This window comes from Lithobates pipiens, unplaced genomic scaffold (assembly GCF_037356315.1).
Source record: "Lithobates pipiens isolate NorthernLeopardFrog02 unplaced genomic scaffold, aLitPip1_a1.2 Scaffold_30, whole genome shotgun sequence".
Classification (NCBI taxonomy): Eukaryota; Metazoa; Chordata; class Amphibia; order Anura; family Ranidae; genus Lithobates; species Lithobates pipiens.
Window position 1 is genome coordinate 33,089,132 of NW_027507791.1, and position 7,088 is coordinate 33,096,219.

Consider the following 7,088-nt stretch of genomic DNA (forward strand, 5'->3'; position numbering starts at 1 on the left):
GTGGTCCTCTACCTTGGGAATGGGTGATGGCCACCTTCATTACATAGAGTGACCCTATAGGGAGTGCAGGCGGCGGCCCTCCGCCACAGGTTGCAGAGGGTGATTCCCACTTCCGGTACAGGTGGTAACCACCCTTCGGTACATAGTTGCCCGGTGTATGGACTGTGGTCCTCTACCTTGGGAATTGGTGATGGCCACCTTCATTACATAGAGTGACTCTATAGGGGGTGCAGGCGGCGGCCCTCCGCCACAGGTTGCAGAGGGTGATTCCCACTTCCGGTACAGGTGGTAACCACCCTCCGGTACATAGTTGCCCGGGGTACGGACTGTGGTCCTCTACCTTGGGAATGGGTGGTGGCCACCTTCAGTACATAGAGTGACCCTATAGGGGGTGCAGGCGGCGGCCCTCCGCCACAGGTTGCAGAGGGTGATTCCCACTTCCGGTACAGGTGGTAACCACCCTCCGGTACATAGTTGCCCGGGGTATGGACTGTGGTCCTCTACCTTGGGAATGGGTGGTGGCCACCTTCATTACATAGAGTGACCCTATAGGGGGTGCAGGTGGCGGACGCTCCACTTCCGGTAATTAGAACCTGTCTGATATCGCAGCCCTGTCCCCGTTTCTTACATTGTCCTCTCTTTTGTTTCAGGAATACATTTGCCCCCGATGTGACTCTGGTTTTATCGAGGAGGTGACAGAAGACTCCAGGTAGGTGCCGGCTCCCATGGTAACTTACCTATCTGGGGGAATGAAGCAATTTTTAGCCAGAAAGTACTCCTGGGGGGTTTTTTTTTTGGATGGAGTAGGCCGTACCCCCTCCCCGGTGGAGACCTTCAGAAATCCCAATGAGGGCTCCAGCCCAGCGATCCTACGCGTTTCAAGGGATCAAGGCTCCTCCCCCCTTCTTCAGGGCTCTACTCTCCTCCAGTTATTTGTTTATGTATTGCAACCTTATCCCACCACTCAGACCCCTTGTAGTTCCGTATGGGAGCAGTGGTCTCTCTGCAGAGGTCTGCCCCCCTCCCCACCCCCCCTCCCCCCCGCCTGGTCACAGCTAGAACACTCCAATCAGAATGAAGCAGGAGATTTGCTGATTGCAGAGCTATAGGACTGACTCTGTGTGGGGAGCAATGGTTCTCTTTGCAGGGGTCCGACACTCCCCCAAGCTGAGTCACAGGTAAAATGCTCCAATCAGAATAAAGCGGGAGATTTTGCTGATTGGGGGAGCTATAGGGCTGTTTCTGTATGGAAGCAGTGGCCTCTCTGCAGTGGCCCGGCACACCACCTGGTTGAATCACAGCAAACTCTCCTTTGAGCAAGATCTACCGATTGCATAATTATAGGGCAGAGACTGTGTGTGAGAGCGGTGGTCTCTATGCAGAGGTCCAACCCCCCCCCCCCCCACCCATTGCTGAGCTACAACGCTAGAGCTCTCCAATCAGCATGGAGCTGGAGGTTTGCTGATTGCAGAGCTATAGGGCTGACTCTGCATGGAAGCAGTAGTCCCACACACCCCATGCTGAGCCACAGCTAGAGCTCTCCAATCGGCATGGAGAAGGAGATTTACTGATTGTGGAGCTATAGGGCTGACTCTGTGTGGAAGCGGTGGTCTCTCTGCAGAGGTCCGACACACCCACCCTCAATTGAATTTTCAGCTTGAACCCTCCAATCAGCATGGAGCTAGAGATTTGCTAATTTGTGGAGCTATAGGTCTTGATTCTGTGTGGAAGCAGAGGTCTCTCTGCTGAGGTCGAACCCACTCATATTAAGTCAGACCTATAGCTAGACCATGAACAAACCTTATGCGCAATGCTGATTGGAGAGCTCTGGCTATGACTCAGCATGGGGTGTGTTGGACCTCTGCAGAGAGGCCACCGCTTCTACACAGACTGAACCCCATAATTCTCCAATCAGCATTGTGCATACGATTTGTTCATTGTCTAGCTATAGGTCTAACTTGGCAAGAGTGGGTTGGACCTCTGCAGAGAGCCACTGCTGGGGGGGGGGGGGGGGGGGTCGTACCCCTGCAGAGAGACCTCTGCTTCCACACAGTCAGCTCCGTAATCAGCAAATCTCATGCTGATTGGACATTTCTGTCTGTGACTCAACTGGGAAGGGTTGTCAGACCTCTGCATAGAGACCACCGCTTCCACAGAGGGTCACACCTATAGCTCCCCAATCAGCATTGAGCATAAGATTTGCTCGTCTAGCTATAGATCTGACTTGGTAAGAGTGGGTTGGACCTCTGCAGAGAGACCACTGCTTCCACCCAGAGTCAACCCTATAGCTCAGTATTGAGCATAAGATTTGTTCATTGTCTAGTTATAGATGTGACTTGGTAAGAGTGGGTTGGACCTCTGCGTGGAGACCACTGCCTCCATATTTTCAGACCCATAGCTCCGCAATCAGCAAATCTCCTGCTGTATTCTGATTGGATAGTTCTAGCTATGACTCAACCAGGGGGGGGGATTGTCAGACCTCTGCAGAGAGACCACTGCTTCTACAGAAGGTCAGACCTATAGCTTCCCAATCAGCATTGAACACAGGATTTGTTCATTGTCTAGCTATAGATCTGACTTGGTAAGAGTAGGTTGGACCTCTGCAGAGAGACCATCGCTTCCACACAGAGTCTGACCTATAGCTCCTCAGTCAGAAAATCTCATGCCCTATGCCGATTTGTTGAGTTCTATCTGTGACTCAACCGGGTGTGTGTGTTGGACCTCTGCAGAGAGACCTCTGCTTCCACTAAGACTGAACGCTATAGGTCAGCAATTGGCAAATCTGATGCCCCCAAATTCTAGCTGTAAATCGGCTAGGGGGTGTTGGACCTCTGCAGAGAGACCACTACTTCCACCCAGAGTCAACTCTATAGCTCCGCAATCGGCATACAATATTGTTTATGATCTAGCTGTAGATCTGACTTGGTAACAGCGGGTCGGACCTCTGCAGAGAGACCACTGTTTCCACCCAGAATCAACGCTATAGCTCAGCAATCGGCAAATCTCATGCCCCCAAATTCTAGCTGTAAATCGGCTAGGGGGGTGTGGGACCTCTGCAGAGAGACCACTGCCTCCACCCAGAGTCAACTCTATAGCTCCGCAATGAGCATAAGGTTTGTTCATAGTCTAGCTATAGATCTGACTTGGTAAGAGTGGGCTGGACCTCTGCAGAGAGACTTCTGCTTCCAGAATGGGGAGAAGCTCTCCTCTCTCCTGAAGAGATTGAAGTGAGTTTTTGCCCCGCTTTGTGTTTTCGATGCTCCCGGGGAATGTTCTCTGATTGAAAGTGAAAGTTGGATGTGGTCGGAGGGAATCCCCGAGGAGATATTTTGTATTTATTTTTGGCCGGTTGCTGGAAATGTTTTTTCCGGGAATTTTTCTGTCTCGTTTCTTATTGGTGGAAAGCCGTCGGGGGCTTTTCACAGTCTGAGCAATGCGGAGATAGCCGGCTTTCACCTTCACCCAGGGATTGCCATTGTCCGCTCTGTTATCTGTAGATCGGGGGTCAGTATCTGGAGGGGAGGGGCTGTGTCTAGGGGGCGGGGCTGTGTGTGGGGTCAGTTGGGTTCATCGGTGGAGATCTCTGACGTCTTCTCTGACCTTCGCGCGGGGCGGAGTCCGCTCTCTCTCTATAACTTTTGTCATGATGTTGTTTTTTTCTCTGCCAGTTTCCTGGATTCCGGGGGAAGCGCACTAGACGACAATGGCTCCACGCATTTCGCTGAGGTAAGAGCGTTTCCCTCCGAGGTGCGATCGGCGCTCCTCTTACAGATTTACTATCGCAGCGTTTTTGTTTTTTTGTCAAATTTTGCATCAAACATATACCACAGTGCAGCGCGGGCACGTTGATATCGCAGGGCTCGTTGACACGGGCTGCTGAATTATAACGCAAAAATTAGTGGAACTCTGCTTTTTGGGTGTATCACGAAACGCGTAGGGGCGGTGCCTAACGTGGCGTCTCCACGTAAGTGTTCTCTACAGGAAGGACCTCAAAGTTATCAGAAAGGTAGCAGCGTATGGTTGCGTACGCTGGGGATGTTTGGGGGCGTCCGCGACGCTGGAGCGTGGTGGGGGAGTTTGGGGGGCGACCGGGACACTGGAGCGCGGGGGTGTTTGGGGCGTCCGCAACGCTGGAGCGTGGTGGGGGTGTTTGGGAGCGTCCGACGCTGGAGCGTGGTGGGGGTGTTTGGTGGCGACCGCGTGGCCTGAGTGTGATGGGGGTTGGGGGCGTCGCTGGAGCGTGGTTTGGGGTTGGGGGCGTCACTGGAGTGCGGGGGTGTTTGGGGCGTCTGCGACACTGGAGCGCGTCCACGACGCTGGAGCGTGGTGGGGGTGTTTGGGGGCGTCCGCGACGCTGGAGCGTGGTGGGGGTGTTTTGGGCCGTCCGCGACGCTGGAGCGTGGTGGGGGAGTTTGGGGGCGACCGTGTGGCCTGAGCATGGTGGGGGCTGGGGGCGTCGCTGGAGTGTGGTGGGGGTGTTTGGGGGCGACCGTGTGGCCTGAGCGTGGTGGGGGTTGGGGCCGTCGCTGGAGCGAGGGGGTGTTTGGGGCGTCCGTGACCTGGAGCGCGTCCACGACACTGGAGCGCGTCCACGACACTGGAGCGCGGGGGTGTTTTGGGCCGTCCGCGACGCTGGAGCATGGTGGGGGTGTTTGGGAGCGTCCGACGCTGGAGCGTGGTGGGGGTGTTTGGGGGCGACCGTGTGGCCTGAGCGTGGTGGGGGTTGGGGGCGTCGCTGGAGCGTGGTGGGGGTGTTTGGGGGCGACCGTGTGGCCTGAGTGTGGTGGGGGTTGGGGGCGTCGCTGGAGCGAGGGGGTGTTTGGGGCGTCCGCGACCTGGAGCGCGTCCACGACGCTGGAGCGTGGTGGGGGTGTTTTGGGCCGTCTGCGATGCTGGAGCGTGGTGGGGGTGTTTTGGGCCGTCCGCGACGCTGGAGCGTGGTGGGGGTGTTTGGGGGCGTCCGCGACGCTGGAGCGTGGTGGGGGTGTTTGGGGGCGTCCGCGACGCTGGAGCGTGGTGGGGGTGTTTGGGGGCGTCCGACGCTGGAGCGTGGTGGGGGTGTTTGGGGGCGTCCGCGACGCTGGAGCGTGGTGGGGGTGTTTGGGGGCGTCCGCGACGCTGGAGCGTGGTGGGGGTGTTTGGGGGCGTCCGCGACGCTGGAGCGCGGCGGGGGTGTTTGGGGGCGGCCCCGACGCTGGAGCGCGGCGGGGGTGTTTGGGGGCGGCCCCGACGCTGGAGCGCGGCGGGGGTGTTTGGGGGCGGCCCCGACGCTGGAGCGCGGCGGGGGAGTTTGGGGGCGGCCGCAACGCTGGCGCGTTTGGGGGCGGCCGCAATGCTGGAGCGTTTGGGGGCGGCCGCGACACTGGAGCGTGGCGGGGGTGTTTGGGGGCGGCCACGTGGCCTGAGCGTGGCGGGGGTTGAGGGCATCGCTGGAGCATGGGGGTGTTTGGAGCGGGACGCTGGAGTGTGGTGGGGTTGTTTGGGGTTGGGGCGTCACTGGAGCGTGGGGGTGTTTGGGGCGGGACGCTGGAGCGTGGTGGGGTTTGGGCGGCCCTGTGTCCCCCCCCCTCCCCTCCCCCATGCTTGTGCACAGGCGAATGCACGCATGCGTAAGCAGCAGTCTCTTCACTCATGTGAGGTATCACCGCGAACGCCGGAGCGACAGCGATTAATTCTAGCGTTTAGACCTCCAAATTTGGTTAACCTGTAAAAGGCATTTTAAGCCGCCGCCTAGCGATTTAATTTTATGCCGTTTTGACGCGTTCCAAGAGTGTGCGCATAAACCGCGACCTGTTTTGGTCTCTCTTGCCTGGGCGTAACGCCATCTTTTTGTATTTTTATTTTTTTTAATATAAATTGGATTATATATTTGTGTTTCTAAAATTCATTAAAGCAATTTTATTTTATTTATTTATTTTTCCCTCACAAATTTGTGTTTTGAAAAACCGCTTTCCGCGAATACCGTGTGACATAAAATAAAAATAAAAATGGCAAACACCCGCCATTTCGTTCTCTGGGGCCTCCGCTTAAAGAAATATATCCTGTTTGGGGATTCTAAGAAAATTTTATAGCAAAAAAAAAAAAAACGAAACAAATTGTTACATTTTAGGAGAGGAATGTGAGAATCGGGGCGCGGGCGGTTCAGTAATCTTCTCTGGGGGTGAATGGGTTAAGGCCGAACGTTTTTTTTTTTTTTTTTTTTTTTTTTTATGGCACAGCAATCATTGGCTGATTAGCTGGCTCTACTTCTGATAAGAGACTCCTATTACCTGCAGAGGGGGGGAGGGGAACAGATGGTATCCAGGAACACGCGGGGGCCGTGTGATCATCTTCATCACTAAAGAACAAAGTGCGGCTCCGCTCAGATATCTGCCGAACGCTCCACGTCACGTTCCTGGCAGGATCAACCTTGATTGTTGGGGGGGGGACTTCTTTATTGCCAAGCCTTTATGTGGGCGACCCAATGAGCAGCCTGCAGTGGGCGTGTCCGGGAATCCCTCTTCCCGTATCACAAAAGAGAGGTTCCCGAATCACGAGAGCGCAGGGTGGACCGACGTACCACCGGGAACCCCTCCTGGGCCTCCCCTTCCAGGATAAATGCTCCAGAGCTGTTTCTGATCTCTTGTAGGATCTATACCAGTGATGGTGAACCTTGGCACTCCAGATGTTTTAGAACTACATTTCCCATGATGGTCAAGTACACTGCAGAGTCCAAAAGCATCATGGGAAACGTAGTTCCAAATCATCTGGAGTGCCGAGGTTCTCCATCACTGGTCTGTGGGGTCTATTTTATAAAACATTCGTTGAAATGAATTCATGAAGCCAAATGAAACGTCCCGTATTTTCTGTAATAGATAAATTCCTTATCGCTTCTCCGCCAGGGATCTGTAATTAGCGGCCCTCCACTTGTTGCAGAACTACAAGTCCCATGAGGCATAGCGAGACTCTGAGCATGACACCCAGAGGCAGAGGCATGATGGGACTTGTAGTTTTTTTTTTTTTTTTGCAACAGCTGGAGGTCCACTAATTGAGGAGATGGGAAAGGGCTATGTCATTGGTGATCAATACGGAAGTAAAGGGGAATGGAA

At 54.9% G+C, this 7,088-nt stretch overlaps 1 protein-coding gene across 1 annotated transcript in view; it reads left to right on the forward strand.

Moving 5' to 3' along the window:
- The first annotated feature begins 565 nt into the window (after positions 1–565).
- The window catches only part of RNF115 (ring finger protein 115), a 26,488-nt gene continuing 19,965 nt past the window's right edge, over positions 566–7,088 (forward strand). Inside the window, exons 1-2 of the mRNA XM_077463983.1 lie at positions 566–709; positions 3,669–3,726. The gene's annotated coding sequence lies outside the window, so the exon portion shown is untranslated. The remainder of the gene's footprint in view (positions 710–3,668; positions 3,727–7,088) is intronic.